General features: G+C 38.9%; 1 pseudogene; it reads left to right on the top strand.

Moving 5' to 3' along the window:
* Nucleotides 1-568: 568 nt before the first annotated feature.
* The window catches only part of LOC102482851 (vacuole membrane protein 1-like), a 30,688-nt pseudogene continuing 12,634 nt past the window's right edge, over nucleotides 569-18,622 (top strand).

Here is an 18,622-nt window from a genome sequence, read left to right as displayed (position 1 = left end):
ACTAAAGAGTAAAGTATTCTTGGATACACCCATTCAATGAAGAAGTCATTTGTAAATTTCAGAAATGTGAACTACTTTCTAGGGACTACTGTTTAAATGTCACCTGCTTGAAAAGAATACATTCTAATGGGACTTTGATTGGCAATTTTTTCACTCTCTCCTTTCCCTTTGTGAAGATCTATTCTGTCAATACCCAAGAGTGCAGCATTATAAAAAGGGTAAAGGTGAACAAACACTATTACCTGGATCTAACACTTGTGACATAGATTTCGATATTATTCTCCCTAGTTGTCGTTTATTAGTGTACAAAGCATCTTTGGGCTGGTGTAGTTAAAAAAAAAAATCCAGAAACAAAAAAGCATGAAACAGGAAAAACATTAGAAAGGGATTTTGAAGATGCTAACTGAGTCCTGAATTCCCTGTAACTAGCTAGGAAGTAACTGGAGCCTTAATTTTATCAGCTGTTCAGGTCAAAGTATCCAAGATACCAAATTATATGAATTAGCTTAGGCTTAGATAGAGCATATTTGCTCAAACCAATAGTGACATCTGGTGGCTGTTTATACCAATGACAGATTTAGTGTCTTCAAGCATTCCTGAGGGCTTGGCAAGCTTTGTTTTTGAAAATGGCCGCCTTTTCCAGTTGATAACTACTATGAGCCAGGTAGAAATCTTATTGTTCAGATTCAGTCACTCTAATGTATTGTTTATGAATTTGTTTTATTTTTATTCTTTTTAAAGCAGGTGAATGAGAAACATGTTTTCCAGTGAATGACACTTCGATAACTCCTTTCTTTTCAATGCAATACTATAAACAAAACTCCTGATTCCTTTGGCTCTGAAGCATACTTTTCTGAAATAGATTGCACTGTCATTGCTTGGGTTAGTGCATTTTAAGTTTCAAAATAAATTAATTCACCTTTTATTCCCCCTTCTCTCGTTTATTCAACTCCTACTCTTGTGCAATATCTGTGCTAGATAGCAGAGATTCAGAAAGAAAAGTACACTCCTGAACTGCTGAAGCATTTGGCTTAGGATCTGTGGAAATGAAAGCAGATGGACTGGGGTTCACACTCCTCTCTTGTATGTGTAGAAAGAGGCAGGGTAAATCTTGATTTTCACTTTGTTTTTCATAATTTCTTAGTTTCCCTTTCCTGGTGGCTTGGTCCTTACCCTTACCTTCTAAATCCCAGCTCTCTTCTCAGACAACTCTTAGTTTCTATATATGAATAATGCATGAGCAAGCACACTTTTATGGAAAGCTTACTATTTGGCTCCCATATATATAATATTCGTAATTTGTGATGTGTAAAATCTTACTATTTTCTTTAGTGTAGAGTGACTGGCACCTCCAGTTAATCCTTCTCCTACTTGGTTAACTCAGAATTCCTACCATTTCAAGTCTTAGTCTCTACCATAGGGCTCTATTTTATCTTTATTTCATCACTACTTAAAATGATCATTGTTATTAATTTTTTGGTGGTTCTTTCTTAGAATTTAGATAAGAAATAAGAATCTCAGTGCATTTAAACAATTTCCCTAAGGCTCTAGTTAGGGGTGAAGTGAAGAATCAAGCCAGGTCTTTAGACTGTATAGTCTGGAGTCTTTATAACATACACAAATTGAGTGCATGGAAGGGTGAGACTCTTCATGGAAGGGTGAGAGTTCTTCAGCAGCAGCTCCTTCCTTAACCACTGACTGTGGCTTCTGGGGATATTTGTGGATATGTATGTGGATTTAACAAGAGAGAGCGTCTTTCCTCTCTGGCTTTTGTAACCAGCCTAGAACCACAGACAGGTGGTTCAAACAGAAAACCTGAATTATTTATAAATGACTGTAGGAAAATATTTACTCTAAGAACTCTAACCACTTTACGTGTGCATCATTTATATTCTCTATTATTTAGAGCTGCAGTTGACCTTGCTATCACTTATTTATTTGGACACTGAGTCGGTGAGCCTTAATTCAGTAGACAACAGCAAGATGTACCGAACTAGGTTATTTAGAGTATTTCAGTATTTAGAGTTAAGATAATTTTGATAGACTTACAGTTGTACTTAAAATGATTTCTTCCATGTTCCTGCTCCCCTATGTATCCAGGTGGAAGATGAGTTTGGACACACTGCAGTGGCACAGAGGGTGGCCAGTTGTTCTCCCCAGATCTAGGATACGCATGTGCCAACACCTAAGAGTGCCTGTCACATGGCAGACATTCAATATTTCATTGTTAACTGATGAGTTGAGAAAACATGACGATGCCATTTTTCTGCTTAGTATCCTCTAAGAGCCTCCTATTGTACAAACAGTAAGTCCTGACTTTGACTCTGACCTTCAAGCCTTGCTTACCTTTCTAGCCTCCTCATACAGGTTCATCTGCAAGGGGCATTTTAAGCTCAGGCTTATCACAGGGTATGATATCACTTGTGCACATCTTTGTTTCTCTGCCCCCCCAGTTGTTTTTCTTTGTCTTTTTTTATTTTCGGCTTTTTTTTTGTTTTTGGAGGGTTTTTGCTATAGGGCACATGCCGCTCACCAGAAAGACAGAGAGAGACAGAGAGAAAGAAAGTGAGAAATCACCCCCCAGGGGGATGGCTATGCCACAATCCTTTTTTCTCCATTTTCCTCTCTGGATCTTGGACATGCACGCACACGCACCCAACGTGAGTTTAAGCCGCCGGGTCCGGGACTCAAACCACAGTCGACTACATGGGAGTCCAGCGACATAGCCATTACACTAACTGCTGGTCCCTCTTTGTCTTTTCTCAGATCTCAGTTAACATGTCATGTTTTCCAACCTTTCATGGTTACTCTGTTTAAATAGATTCCTTTAAAAAAATATTGTTTAATGTTTATTTACTTCTGTGAAGGTGAGAGAGAGGCACCTTCAATAGTATCTTCATGCCACAATCCATCTTCAGCTTCAGCCAGCCCAGATCAGGGGCACATGCTCACATGCTCAGGTGTGCACAGGAGAGCCCTGGGATGTGAATCTGGGATTTTGCCAGATTGATCCAGATGCATTATTGCTGGGCCATCTGTCCTTTCAAGTTTACTGTACTCCATTCTGGCACCCTTTTGTCTTTGTATCACTTTCTCCAATTTTCAAGTATCTAGTATCTAATAGATATATTTAAATTTTCTATTTATCTATATCCCCCAGTCAGCAAGTCCAAGGTCTGCCCACAGTAGATTTCACTGGGCAATATAGGGACAGTGAAACAGCCATGAAGGAGGTTACTGTGTGCTATTTTGCAAATGACTGGAGAAAGTATAGAGGTAAATGATTTTTGTTTTCCTCCTCATTATAAACCTTAGAAGTTGTTTGGTTTTTTCCTGATAGGGTTAATACTTCTTAGTTTATGCGTAACATAAGTCTGGTTTCATACTTCACAGATAATGTTTTTGCCACTATACACTTCATTTTGTACAAGCAGAAGCACTGGCATTACATTAACGTCTTCCTTCATTAACTGCTAATTCAGTGCCTACTAGGGGCCAGTGCCATAACAGGCACTGGGGACTGAATGAACAATCAGTGAGATGCAGTCCTTGTCTCAAAGAGTTTGCACTCTGTCTTAATCTGCTAGGCTGCCATGAAAACTGCCATGGATTGGGTTGCTGAACAACAGAAGTTTTATTTACCATGGTGGTGAGGCTGGAAGTCTAAGATCAGGGTGCCAGCATGGACAGATTCCAGAGACGGCCCTCTTCAAGTCTTGCAAATTGTTACCATCTTTCTGTGTCTTCACATGGAAGAGAGAGAGAAAGATCTCTGGTGTCTCTTCCAAGGACACGAATCTTATCATGAGAACTCCACCCTCCTGACTTCCATTAACCCTAATTATCTCACAAAGACTCCTTCTCTAAATACCATCACACTGTATGTCAGGGCTTGCTTCAACATACTCATTTTGGAGGGACACAAACATTCAGTCCATAGCATCCTTCTACTAGGGAAGACAAGGAAATAAGAGGGAATGGGAACCAGCAGATGGTGTAATGGTTATGTGGCCAAATTTCCACATATCAACTGTGGTTCAAGTCCAAAACCCAGCGGCTTAAAAAGTCATGCTGGGTACATGTGCATGCATGCCCAAGACCCCAAGAAGAGAATGGAGGAAAATGAATTGTGATGTGGCCATCCCTTCTCGGGGATGATTTCTCACTTTCTGTCTTTCTGTCTCTCTCTTTCTCTTTGGTGAGTGCATGTGCCCTATAGCAAAAAACAAAAACAAAAACAAACCCACAAACAAAACAGCAACAACAGAAAGCTTTCTAAATAAATAAATAAACAAATATAAATAAATAAACAAGAGGGAATGGCCATGCAGATAAGATGTAGGTGGGAACCCAATATGCTGTGGATTCCATAAGAAAAACTACTGTGTTGGTGGCCATAGACGTTTTCCTGCAGGGACCAGTAGTTGGCATAATGGCTATTTTGTTGCTGGACTCCCATGTAGTCGACAATGGTTTAAGTCCTGGACCCAGTGGCTTAAACTCATGCCAAGAACATGTGTGTGCATGCCCAAGATCTCGAGAGGAGAATGGAGGAGAAGGGATTGCCATCACCATCCCCCCTGGAGGGTGATTTTTCGCTTTCTGTCTCTCTGTCTTTCTGATGCATGCATAGCAAAAACTTCTAAAAAAAAAAAAAGGAAAAAAGAAAAAGAAACAAACAAAAAGAAGTTTTTCTGGAAGCACTTGCTAATTTAATACCTGAAGGAAAAAAGTGCATGTGTGCAGGTCAAGATAAACTAAGTAGTTGAGATAAAGTCAGGAAGAGACCGGTTCTCTGACTGCTTCTGTGCTTTGTCAGACCAAGAGTACACAATCATGTGGAACTATTTAGTAGAGGACATATCCAGGATAGGTTTTTAAGAGTTATCTACTTTCTCTTATTAATTATTATTTTTTAATTTGACCAGAGAGAGAGGAAAAGCAAGAAATCAAGCCACCAGGTCCAAGACTCGATCTGTGGTAGGCCATCTGGAAATCCATTGCCTTATCATCATGACACCTGCCAGCCCCAATAGTGCTTCTCTTTATTTTCAATGTCTAGATTACTTACTGCAACCACAGTTTCCTTATAACGACAATATATTTACATTTTAGCCATATGCAATAAGCAAAAGGTCTAGAATTCCAGGTGTCCAACAAGGTGGCTGAAATTATTTTTTATTTTGGTAAGAAACTTGCCCATGCTCTGGGCAGCACAATATCACTTTGGTGCTAGAGAATAGTCTTGGAAAGAAGGCTCTAGTAAGAAGTCTTGCCTCAGATGCTGTCAGGGCTGAATCCTTCATGCTTCACATCCTGTTTACCTTAGTCTCCATCAGAAGCTTGAGCCTCCCAAGCCTCCATCACCATCATTACTCTGGTCCTCAAATAGCTTGACACCCCCCACCCCAATTTGACTCAGTCATCTATGATTCTTGACTTTTCAGACCCTTTGATGGTGTCATAGTGCCTTCTGGAACAGGTCATCAGCAGCAACATCTTGTCTTTCCTCAAAGATTTTTTTTTCTCTCTTCATCTTCTTATCATAACTTAAGCCTGGCTGTCCTCAGAGGCTTCTCTGGGTCTCAGTTTATTTATATGTAAAATAGGGAGAATAAAATCACTCACCTCATTGGGTTGGTTACAGGGATTAAATGAGTTCGTATATGTAAAGCACTTAAAACAGTCCAAGCATATGCTCAACACTGTATTACAGTTAATTAAACATAATAACTAAAATTCCAATTGCTTCATATTACACTTAAGGTAAAATCCAGACTCTTCCTTATCATGAACCTTAAGGTTTGGTGTTATCTTGTTCCCTGCCTCTTCAAGCACATTACTTCCCATCTACCTCCTTGCTCATTGTTCTGCCATACTGGCTTTCCTTCCACACTTCAAGTCTTAAAACTTGCTCTTACCACTCCCTAGAACTCTTCATCCAAATCTTCCTTTAGTTTACTCTTCATCAATTCAGGGATATACTGCAACATTACCTCTTAAGAGAAGTATTCATTGACCATCTTATCTACAATAACCCCTCCTCACTCCCACTCATACTTTATTCTCATATCACTACTTCTTTCTTCTTAACAGTTGTCCTAATCCATAATTATTTTTCAATATTGGTGCCGTTAGGTGTTTGTTTTCTGTCTTTCATACTCCCATGATATCTCTGCAGTGTCAGCATGTCTGCCTGGTGTGCCTTTCTATCCTCAGGATGTAAAACAGTGCTTGGCATCTAATAGGCACTCTATTAAGGTTGACTAATTGCAAAAACAGTCTTATAAGTGTAGTTCACTTTATGGAAGAATGATTATCATCTCATTTTGGACTAAAGCATAGTATCTATGTTACAATTTAATCTTCTTAAATTGACTGTAAACGCTTGACCAGCATTTTAAAATTCCAAATTTACACCATTATAGTATAAGGGATTGTTTTGATCTCACATGTTTGTTTGTTTCAGAGCAGGGCTTGTTTGTCTTTTCAGGTCCCTGAGTTAAATAAATAGGCCTAAAGGGTGACTTTTGCTGTCACTACCACTTTTATTTAATCATTATACAAAAATGCTCTCTCAGTTCTTCCTTGATAGATGGAATTTAAATTCTTTGAAAAGCTGAAGAAGATAAATAATGAAGAAAATAGACTGGGTGCACTCTCAAGACTGATAGCCTAACACTCTTTGAGAAATGTGTATTCTGATTTATGGCATATTTGATCTGTTTGGTAAGAATTGAGTATAGTAATTAAACCACTATAAGGTTACATCCAAAACTGTAGAGCAGCAGTGTCCAAACTTTTTGGCCCCAGAGACCAATTTTATAGAAAACAATTTTTCCAGGGACTGGAGGTGGAGGAGGGGGAATTTGGGGGTGATTCAAGCACATTAAATTTATTGTACACCATATTCTAATTGCATTATAATATATAATGAAACAATATACAATTCATCACAATGCAGTAATTGTACTCATTTCCCAGGCATTGGAATCTCATAAGGAGCATACAGCCTAGATCCCGTGTGTGTGCAATTCACAATAGGATTTATGCTCCTATGAGAATCTAATGCCACCTCTAATATGACACATGGTAAAAGCTCAGGCAGTGTGAGCAGTGGAGAGTGGCTGTAAATACAGATGAAACTTTGCTCATTGACTTGGTACTCACCTCCTGCTGTGTGGCCTGGTCCCTAAACAGAAGGGAACTCCTGCTGTCAAGGATATGGAGCAAGGAGGTATTCATCTTAATCAGACAGCGTTTTAAAGATTAGTTAGAGTAAATGAAGTAGTATAATTGTGCCATACAAACATCTTTAGGGTAGTGATAGGACAGTAAAATTAGTATTGTGCAGCCATTTGAAAGGATGCCTGTAGTGAACCTATATTCCTATATTCAGTGTTCGTAAGTATTCAGTGTCTTGCTTTTGATTGGTTCCATGCATGCAGTTTGTTGGCCTCCAGGGCTAGGCATCTGTCAGATGTGACCCTATAGCAAGGGGACAAAAGTTTCTTAGAGTATTTTTTCTTTTTTTATTTAATGTTGTGTCAGAGCATGTGCACTCACCAGTGAAAGATAGAAAGAGAAAGAGAGAGAAAATGAGAGATGAAGGCTATAATACAGGAAGTCAAAATCTCCCTTGAAAGCAGACTAGATCACACAGAAAACAGAACCTCAGATGTAGAAGATAGAATCGCTGGCCTAGAAAAATACACCACAAAGACTGAGAAAATTATCCCAAAAAATGAGAATAATATATGAGAAATACTAGATACCATCAAACATCCAAATATCCGGATAATTGGTATCCCAGAAGGTGAAGAGACTCATAAGGGCATTGGTAATCTATTCCATGAAATCCTAAAAAACTTTCCAAACCTAGAGAAACGTTCAAAGATCCAGTCCCAAGAAATATAAAGGACCCCAGATAGAATTGACCCAAGATGTTCTCTAAGACACATTATAGCCAGATTGACCAAAACCACAGACAAAGACAAGATACTAAGATTGGCAAGAGAGAAACATCAAGTTACCTACAAAGGACATCCCATCAGGCTAACAGCAGACCTCTCATCAGAAACAAGGCAAGCGAAGAAAGAATGGGAAAATGTATTCAAAATGTTAAGGGAAAAGTAATTTCAACCAAGAATACTGTACCCGGAAAGATTATCCTTCATATAAGAAGAAAAGACAAGAACATTCTCAGATAAACAAAACCTGAAAGAATTTACCAACATCAGACCAGATCTCCAAGAAGTTCTCAAGGGAATGCTATACCAGGAAAATTAAATACAGACACACAGAAATAATAGTTCAAAAACAATGAGAATGGCCAACTTAATCGTAGGGACAAGTCTGGAGTTGAATATTATATCCAAGAATTTAATTGAGAAGATCGAACCACAACAGAAGATAGGTTAAGTACATGAGACTGAACTGGTAAAATAGAATTTATGACATTTGACTAAAACATTGCTGATTTTCTTCTAGGCTTTGTTTTCCAGTTTTAAGGATTTTTGTCCTGTCTTGAGCTGTCAATAGGTTCATGTACCTATTATTTGAACAGAATCCTAACCTGTTTCCTGGCTTTAAGTTTCAAGCAAAGTTTCTTAGTATTTCTTTGATTTGTTAAAGCTAAAACTGCCTTTCTTGAAATTAAAAAATATAAAAATATATTAATAACTTAATATACTTATTTAATGGATGCAGTAAGCCATAAATCTATATTATATATAGATATAATATATATGTATAATATCTATATATAAGATATAAATATACATATATATCTATGTATACATACACATAGATATATGTATGTATATATATATATCTATGTATATATGTATATATGTATATATATATTTGAAACTAGAAATGGTCAAAATTATTGACAATAACATGTATGATATATTCTGGATGGAAAATCACATTTTGTATGCTGTGACAGTGCTCGGGGAATGAATGTAAATTAATTAATTATCTAAAAAATAAGTTTCAGGGAAAAAAAAGAGATAGAAAATGAGAAAGCATCTTCCAAGAAGAATGGTCATACCGCAATCCCTTCTTCATTTCTCTTTACTTTGGGAATTTTAGGCATGCATGCATTTGCGCCCTGAGTGTTTTTCAAGTCACTTGGTTTATAACTCAAACCTGTGGTTGGCCATGTAGGACCCGGCCACCAAAACCACCACACCATGGGCTAGCACATTCAGAGCATTTTTAATGGCTTTACTAGATCAGGACATTAAGGATATCAGATAATCCACCACCTCTACCTCTGCTACTGCTAACAATACCTCATGGTGTCATTTAAATGAGTCCCTACTTCTTTCTTTCTTCTTTCTTTCTTTCTTTTTCTTTCTTAGAGAGATTTTTGCTCTAGGGCATGTACACTTGCTGGAGAGATAGAGAGACAGAAAGCGAGAAATCACCCCCTGGGGGGATGGCCATACCACAGTCTCCTCTCCTCCATTCTCCTCTTGGGAGTTTAGGCATGCATACACATGCACTTGGCATGAGTTTAAGCCATTGGGACTAGGACTCAAACTGTGGTTGACTACCCAGAGTGCAATGACACAACCATTACACCATCTGCTGGTCCCAAGTCCCTATTTCTTTAAAGCCTAATTTGTACATTTTTTTTTTCTAGTAATGTTTTAGAATACCATAGGTTGGCTTTGTAACACTTCCTCTACATACACATTGACTTGGTCATTGTTGGATGTCGACCTAGGTCAACTTGCCATGTAAAATGGCAAAGAGCAGAACATTTTGATAAGCCTGTTGGAGTGCAAAAAACTTAATTCTTTATCTGCAACCCCTAGCCAATTATTGGGAACTTTATATTTTATTCATTGCTATAGATGGATAGACTTGTAATGACAACAGATTACATTTGTAATCATAACAAAACATGATTAATTTAAAGAAATCTTAAGCAATGTAGTAGATGCAACCTAAAGTGACTCTCAATGGTTTTCTACCTCCTTTTGTCCATGCTTTTGTGTAACCTTTCTTTTAAGTGTAGGTTGGATCTATGACTTGCATCTCACCAATAGGATATGCCAGAGATGACAGAGTACCATTTCTGTGACTAAGTTATGTTATATGGGACAAAAGATAACATGTGATGATAACATATATGATTAAGCCACTATGCAGTGTATTCTGGATGGGAAATCACATTTTGTATGCTGTGATGATGCTCAGGAAATGAATGTAAATTAATTATCTAAAAAAAATTTCTGCATGGGTGGGAACCAGCAGTTAGCGTAATGGCTATGTCACTGGACTCCCACGTAGTCAACCGTGGTTCGCGTCCCGGACCTGGTGGCTTAAAATTCACGCCAGGCGCGTGTGCGTGTGTGCCCAAGATCCCGAGAGGAGAATGGAGGAGAAGGGAGTGCGTGTTGACCATCCCCCCTGGGGGGTGATTTCTTGCTTTCTGTCTCTATGTCTCTGTCTGTCTGGCGAGCACACATGCCCTATAGAGAACAAACCTCTCCAAAAAAATTTTTTTTTTTTTTTTTTGCGTGGGTCAGACTTAATCAGACAAAAGCCCTTAAAAGATGATCAGAGTCCTCTCTGAGAGGGGATTCTCTTCTGCTGGATTTGAGAAGAGACGGTTCTATGATGTGACCTGCCTTTGGAGAAGGTCACGTGGCAGGGAAAGTACAATCCTACAACTAAAAGGAACTAAATTCTGCCAATAACAGGTAAAGTTGGCAGAGGTCCTGGTGTTGCAGAAAGAAGCATATTTCAGCTAACACCTTGATTGCAACCTTTTGCTGAGTACCCAGCTAAGCTCTGCTCAGACTCCAGACCCACGGGATCTTGAGCTAATAAATGTATGTTGATTTAAGCTGCTGAATTTGTTGCATTTTACTATGCAGCAATAGAAAACTAACATAGGCAGGCCATGCCCCCGGGGGATGATTTCTTGCTTTCTATCTCTCTGTCTCTCTCTGTCTGTCTGGCAAGTGCATGTGCCCTATAGCAAAAACCTCTTCAAAAAAATAAAATAAAATAAAATAAATAAAGAAGAAAAGAAAAGAAAAAGAAAACTAACATAGGTAACAGTTTTGTTCACATACACACAAAACAGCATTTTGTGATCTCAAATATACAACCATACTACATGTGAGACTTGATAAGAGAAGAGCTTTGAGAGGAAGCTGCTGTCTTCTAAAGTTAATGTGGTAAATACAACAACATGAGGTAGGGCAAGGGTGGGCAAGGCATCTACACAAAATAAGATCATAGACAAGGTACTTGAGAAGATTTGAATTTCTAATGGAGGAATTTAATAAAATTTATAGGCGGCCATTGTTTTGGACGGAGCTCCTGCAGTAGGCCTTAATAGACCAATCCAAATAAAGCCATTCATGCTAAAGTGCCATGTCACCAAACTGAAACCAAGTTGTCTATCTGACCTTCAGAGAAATCAGGAGAGAGAGACACTAGTCAAATTCCCAAGCAGGTCAGTTTTAGCCAGATGATAAGGAAGTCCGCTCTGCTTTAACCGTTATAAATAGAGTAACTTGAAGAATCTGATGCTAACCACTTCCATTTTTGTTCTCTGTTTTTTTTTTCATTTAAACCTTTTCTCCCTTTAATGCCAAACTCCTCTACTCATCCCAACTGAGTACCTTTTCTAAATTTTTAGAAAAGATAGTATCCCAATTCATGAATCACAAATAAAAACTAATTAAATCACCTGACTAAATTTGTTGCAATTTTGTCTTTTAGTAGGAGTTAGTGTGTTTCTTTGTCATATTTAAAGGAAAATCCACCCCAACTGGTTCACATTCCGCTGGAGTAAAGAGGAGAAGGGGAGGGAGGGAACACCATAGCCAAGAGGACACTGAGGACAGCTCACTCCTCTTTCACTTGTGCAGAGGTGAAAAACCATTTGCAGTTTGCTGTACAGACTGGAGATTAATAGAAGAGATTGACGGGTGCCTACTTATTTCAGTAGGAAGGGTTGAGAAATCTCCCATTCCTGTCATCAGCAGAAAAAAATGTATTCTATATGACATGAAAAGTAAGGCATCTGGACCAGTGGCCACAATGTCTGCACCTCTGATTACCTTTGTTTACTCTAATCTCTCGACACATCTCTCTCCAAGACACAGGGACTCCCACTAAAGCTCTCTTGGTAATGATTTTGCTTCAGTAAAGAATTGTTTGAAGGTTGGCTATGACTCATTGTAACCAGCTGTGTCTGAAAGGCTTCTACCACAGGTCAGATTGGCAAAAGAAACTGTCAAGTGTCTTCTCTTTATCTCTGGCAGCTATATGCCAGCTCTTTTTTTTTTTTAAAGAATTATTTTTTATTTTATTTATTATTATTATTTTCACATGAGTTTTGCCAGAGAAAGACAGACAGAAAGAGAGGGAGCTTGCAAAAGCAAGCCACCAGGTCTGGGATTCGAACTGTGACCAGCCATGTGGGAATTCCAGTGCCTTAACCACAATGCCACCTGCTGGTCTATATGTCAGTTCTTTAGGGCTTTAAAAAAGGAGCCTTCAGATAAGTTCCAGATATAATTGAGAGCACTAAGAAAACTACTAGAAATCAGCTGAGGATTTCCCATAAATCTGAAACTGGGACTAGAGAATATGTATGCTCTGTCCTGATACCCTTTCTTCCCTCCCTCATCTCTGAGTTTTGATGAAAACTCAGGTTAGGTTGGTTAAAAGAATGTATTACAAAAAGGCTTTCGCATGCGAAACAGAACTTCTATTATTTAACAAAAACATTTATATAAAAGTAAATTATTCAATGTGTAGATCATTCGAGATTTAGAATACTATTTAGAGAATGGCTGAAATTCCATTTAGAATTGTTGAAGTTTTTTTCTAAGATATGAAAGCATAGGAAACATGAGTTCTTAAAAATGGAATCCAACCTCCATCCTTCCCTCGGCTCACATCTGACCCGTATTATCTTCAGCCTTGGTTCCTTGAACCTCAGAGAGGGAAAGAAACTCATTACTTGGTAGGAAAGAGAAGTTGGAAATCTTGTGGTTTGTTTTTGGATAGTGTAGAATATTCCTACTTCAAAGTGGTCCCTTCATATTAACCTCATCGCATTGTCCTTGGAATCAAAATAGCTACATTGAAACAGCTTCATCAATAGATCATACACCCAAAACAGAAAACAGGCACAACATTTCCTTAACATAAGAGTAGTTGTCACACCACCTGCCCTTGTAAAATTGCACCAGTGACATCGATGCTAATTAAATTGAATTGATTAGAACTTAACAATGACCTAATCCCAAGTCTTACTCATCACCAGCTGTTTGTTTATACCAGTTAGCAGAACAGGGCAACCAAGCCATAGAAGTAATTTAGGTGACACTTCTAAGCAATGTAGATCAATATGAAGTGGATTCACTGTGATAAATGACTCGTAGAGAAATAATGAGATCAAACCTAAAATAAATAATGTCTACAAATGGAAGAAAATGTAAAAGGGTAAAAAAAAATTCCAGGGGCCAGCAGGTGGCATAGTGGTTAAGTTGATGGACTCCCACATAGTTGACTATGGTTCAAGTCCCAGACCCAGTGGCTTAAAACTCATACCAGGTGCGTGTGTGACTATGCCCAAAATCTCTAGAGGAGAATGGAGGAGAAAGGACTGAAGCATGGCCATGCTCCTGGGGTGGGGTGATTTCTTGCTTTCTGTCTTTCTGTCTCTTTAGTGAACACATGTGCCCTATAGCAAAAATATCTCTAAAAAATTTTTGGATAGAATTTCTTAAATAGTTCAACTAAATTAATCCAGTAACAAGTACCTATTGAATGCCTCCTACGTGCTAGTCACGAAAGTCCCAACCACCATGAATCTTTCATTTAAGCAAAAGGGACAAAAAACACTGCAAATGAAATATGTCATGTGTCAGAAGACAATTGCTATGAGGAAAAAATAATGCCAGAATGGGGTTCATTTCACATCTAATCTGTCAGCTAATCCTGATGCCTGGACTTTCTAAACTATTCACTCTAGCCCACTTCCACTGCTTGAGCCAAGCCACCAATATATCTGGGGAAGAATAATGCAGTAGAGTCACTATTGTTCTCCTTGCTTTAACTCGGCCCCTTTCAACTTATTCTCAATATAGCAGCCAGAGTCATCCTGCTAAAAAGAAGTTAGACAATTTTGCTCATGTCCTCTAAATGCTTCAATGATTTGCAATGTCACGCAGAGTAAAAGCTCAAGCCTTTGAAATAGCCTTCAAGGCCCAGTGTTATGTGACCTGTTTCTCACTGTGCTCTTCTCTTATCACTCTTCCCTCTGCCCCGGCCAGCCCCAGTGCCCTGCTTAGTGGTCCTTAAATGCTGGATATCTGCCTCAGGACCAACACTCTTGTTGTCCATATGCCTAAAATTCATCTTATTTATTTGTTTTTTGTTTTTTTTTTTGTTTGTTTTGGTGTTTTCAGCTCCCAAATAACCTCTGGTGTGCGCATAGGCCTATGGTGATGATTCCTTCACAAACAGGAATGAGCAAGGAAGCCTGAGCCTAATTTGAACCTTCTACCAGTTATGCCTGCCATACTATCAAGTAGCATGTGTCACATCAAGAGGGTGACAGCACCTGTCACAGCTTGTCTTTCTCTGTTCTCCACTCTTCCATCAGTCCCCTTACTATCAGTTTTCTTATTTTATCCCCTTGCTTATGCATTGGACCAAGGTTGTTTTCTGCCCAGTTCTGCCCTTGGTTCTTTTGCACTGGGATCTACTTACTGGTCCATCATCATAATGTGAACTCAAGCCACCTGGGGAATGCACCTTCTTCTGGCAGATCCAGGGAATGTTTCTAACTGAGATTGCCACCATGCTCAACCATGCCTCACATACAGGAGGTAGGATTGGACATCACTAGCTTCAGAAAGCAACTTCCATTTTAATGTTATTAATAAATAGCAAAATGGGGTCCGACGTATAAAATTTTACCTTAGAGATGGTAATGACCCTTGAGATGGAGTGGAAGTTCTTCACTTAGCTCTAGCTCCTTATAGAAAATACTTCTCTTCCCTGTCCCCTCATTTCTGAAGAGGGTAAAATGTTATTTTGATTGTATGTTGTATCATTAATTAAGCCACTAATAGTGGGGCTAGTAATAGGTGTGGCTTTTTCAGAGGTCTGTACTTTTCTTGCCTATCTCTCCTCCCACATTTCAGATTCTTTTTCTTTTGCTCTCTATAGCCCTTTCGTATTGCTGTGTTTTGGGTAATAAACTGAATACTCAGTTGTGAGCTTGGAGGAGGGAAGAGGATGTGATGCCATCCAGCTACCCTGGGTCCTTGCTTACAGTTGCGTGCGCGCGTGTGTGTGTGTGTGTGTGTGTGTGTGTGTGTGTGTGTGTGTTTCTCTGTGGCATGGGGACTCCACCTAGGAAGAACTAAATAACTGAGGGTGAGGGTGATTGAATGACTGAGGGCTGGAATCATCTGGAAGCTTTCCCCCTCACATGTTTGTTGTCACGGATGGAATGACTTGAAGCTGGGCTCAGCTACACTTCAGCTGGTGAGTCTACATGCATCTGTGTTATGCGACTGGGTCTTAAACACTAATTTTCATCGTACATTACAGTGTAGTACAGTGCTATCTAATACACAGCTGCCGAGTGATGGGAAATAGCTTTTACAAACTCCATATTCTAAAATCTCTCAGCCCTCATTAAAGAAACTGTCACTCTCATTTTCACATATAATAACAGTTGGGGTGCATTTTGTATTACTTGGCCTATTGCATTATTATAAGCAGCCAATTAGACAGGCGCAGCTGGCTGCTACAGGCAGGTGAATAAATAGGGCAGTAACTGTCAGAATATCAGGGGTACACGTTCATTTTTAATCAATTAAAGGAAGCATATGAATCATCATTGCAACTCAAAAAGAACAACAGCATGAATCATTGCATATAAGAATCAATAGATCAACACCACTCACTAGCCTTTCAAGACAGTATGGTGTGTTGAGGACTGATTTAATTAACTAGGTAAGGACACAGATTTACAGTAAGACACTTGGGTTCATCTTCTTATTTCTGTTTTTTTTTTTAAGTTTATTTATTATTTCTTCCATGAGTGAGACATGGGATCTTGATGATGTGAACCACCCCCAGATTCACCCAGCCCCAATCCTGGGCAGGTTGTACCCTGTCAGGTCCCTATTTCTGTTTTTTAAAAGGTGTACTTCTTGGTTTTATAAAACAGACTTATCAGACCCATCTTATAGATTTTCTTTTGCTTTCAGTTTTTTTGAAGGGGAGAGAAGAAGATTAAATGAGCTAATATCTGTAAAGCACAGTGTGGGACAGAGGAGCTGATAAACAATCATACCATCTCTGAGAGTCCTGCTAATGACCCTGAATCATTAAAAGAAAAGGCACATTATTATATGTATGCATGTTTATATAAGAGAACAAGGAATCATGTTATATATATATTATAAATATCAAAATTATAAATATAAACACAATACCTATATTGGACAAAGTCCTGACAGAAAGCTGACAATTCAAAAGGAGTAATTTTAAATAATTGTTTATTTAATTTCTTCTTATTAGTATTTAAAAATTTTGCTATAGGGCACATGTTCTCATCAAAGAAAAAGAGAGAGAGAAAGTGAGAAAGAAAGCTGCCAGTTCCAGGACTTGAACCATGGTCACTCATATGGGAGTCCAATGCCTTAACTGCTATACTACCTGTTGGCCCCTCAAATTGAGTAATTGAAAGAGAATTTCACAGATGTGTGATCAGGGTGTAGTGAAACCACTGGTAGGGAAACCACTGATATAGCATGACAGAGAGTAGCAGATGGGAAGGTATTAGCATCTTTGGGTCTTAGGGCGAGGGAGGGAAATTATCAGGACCTAGACACAGGCTATGCAGAGGAAGTGCAGCTGACCTAAGAGGAAGAAGTGGAGGGATAAATACTCTGTCTTTGCTCTCCTCTCTCTAAACTGCTGGGGCTACCCAGTGGAACCCACTGGATGCCAGTGGGCAAAGTAGTCTCTAATGAAGTCCATGCAAGTTAACCTGCTAGGGCTTGAAACAGGGTCAACAGCAATATCCTTTTTATCTCCCAAGCTAGGAAAAATGTAAAGAGCAACAATATGTGGAATATAAAACTTAAAGCAAAAATTTTTTGAACAAGATTAGAAGAGACTTACCTGTCCAGGTTTGTGTGTGTTTTCTTCCTCCTCTCCCTTGATTCATTTGGATTTTCTGCGGATGAGTCATATGGTGATTTAAGATGAGTTTACTCCTTCATAGTTTAAAGCAGGCTGTTTAATGTAGCCATTCTTTTTGTTCCTAAACTGCCGTCTTCACTTAGAACTGTGTGAGAAGCTATGAAAGAAATAAAAAGTAGTCTAAGGGAGAAAACTTTTCCTTGTCTTGCAAGAACATATCATGTAGGAGAGATAGGACAAACTTATGATGTGGAATGACTCAAGATAATGTATAGATTAAAATGTGGTAGAAGTTCTGAGAAGGACAATCATTGGGGATGTGGTGCCATCAATGGAAAAAACACTCTATAATATTCAAGCAGGGTTATTCTTTTAAAAAAATATTTATTTATTTATTATCATTATTTTTCAATTTGATGAGAGAAAGGGAGAGGGGGAGAGAGAGAGAATGAGAGAGAGAAAGTGAGAAAGCCGCCAGGTCCAAGACTCAAACTGTGGTGGGCCACGTGGGAATCCAACACCTTAACTGCCACGCCACCTTATGGCTCCCAAGGGGGGTTGTTCTAAGCCAACATGAGTGACCATGGCCCTGAAAAACGCAAATATAAGCAGCTCTGAAGAATGGTGTAAAGAGGATTTTGTTTGTTTGTTTATTTGTTTGTTTTTTTGTGGGAGGATGCATGCACTCACCAGAGAGAGAGACAGGGAGACAGAGAAAGGGAAAAGGAGAAAGCATCCCTCCCTCCCATGGGGAATAGTCAAGTCACAATCCATCCTCCATTTTTCTATCCTGTTGAGATTTGGGACATGCCTGCATGTGTGCTCACTGTGTTTATCAAGCCACTGGGCTCAAAGCATGGGGTTAGCTATGTGGAATTCAGCTGCCTTAACCACCAGGCTGTGGAACCAGTCCAGCAGATCTATTATACATTTCAGGAAAGCAGAATTTACAAAAAGAAGTCACAAATCAACAAATAGAATTTATACATTGGATTGACCCAAAAAGGCAGGACTACATGACGTGGGATCTTGAAATTTCATAGCTAGAAGGACCAGCAGATGATATGGCAGTTACATCGTTGGACTCCTACATAGCCAAACTGTGTTTTGAATCCTGGACTCAGTGACTTCAAACTCATACCCGGAACGTGTGCATGTGTGCCCAAAATCCCAGGAGGAGAATGGATTGTGGTGTGTCCATCCCTTCTAGAGGAAGTGATTTCTCACTTTCCCTCTCATTGTCTCTGTTTCTGTCTCTCTCTCTCCAGCAAACACATGTGCCCGAAGGCAAAAACCTCTAAAATAAATAAATAAAATAAATCTTTAATAAAATATACTCCTAGGTAGATTCAGAGATTCTTTAGTTCATTATTGACTAAAATATCAAGTCTTTATTTTAAATATGGGCTCA

Source organism: Tupaia chinensis, unplaced genomic scaffold (genome assembly GCF_000334495.1).
Source record: "Tupaia chinensis unplaced genomic scaffold, TupChi_1.0 Scaffold148792_1, whole genome shotgun sequence".
NCBI classification, from domain to species: domain Eukaryota; kingdom Metazoa; phylum Chordata; class Mammalia; order Scandentia; family Tupaiidae; genus Tupaia; species Tupaia belangeri.
This window is presented reverse-complemented; position numbering and strand designations above follow the sequence as displayed.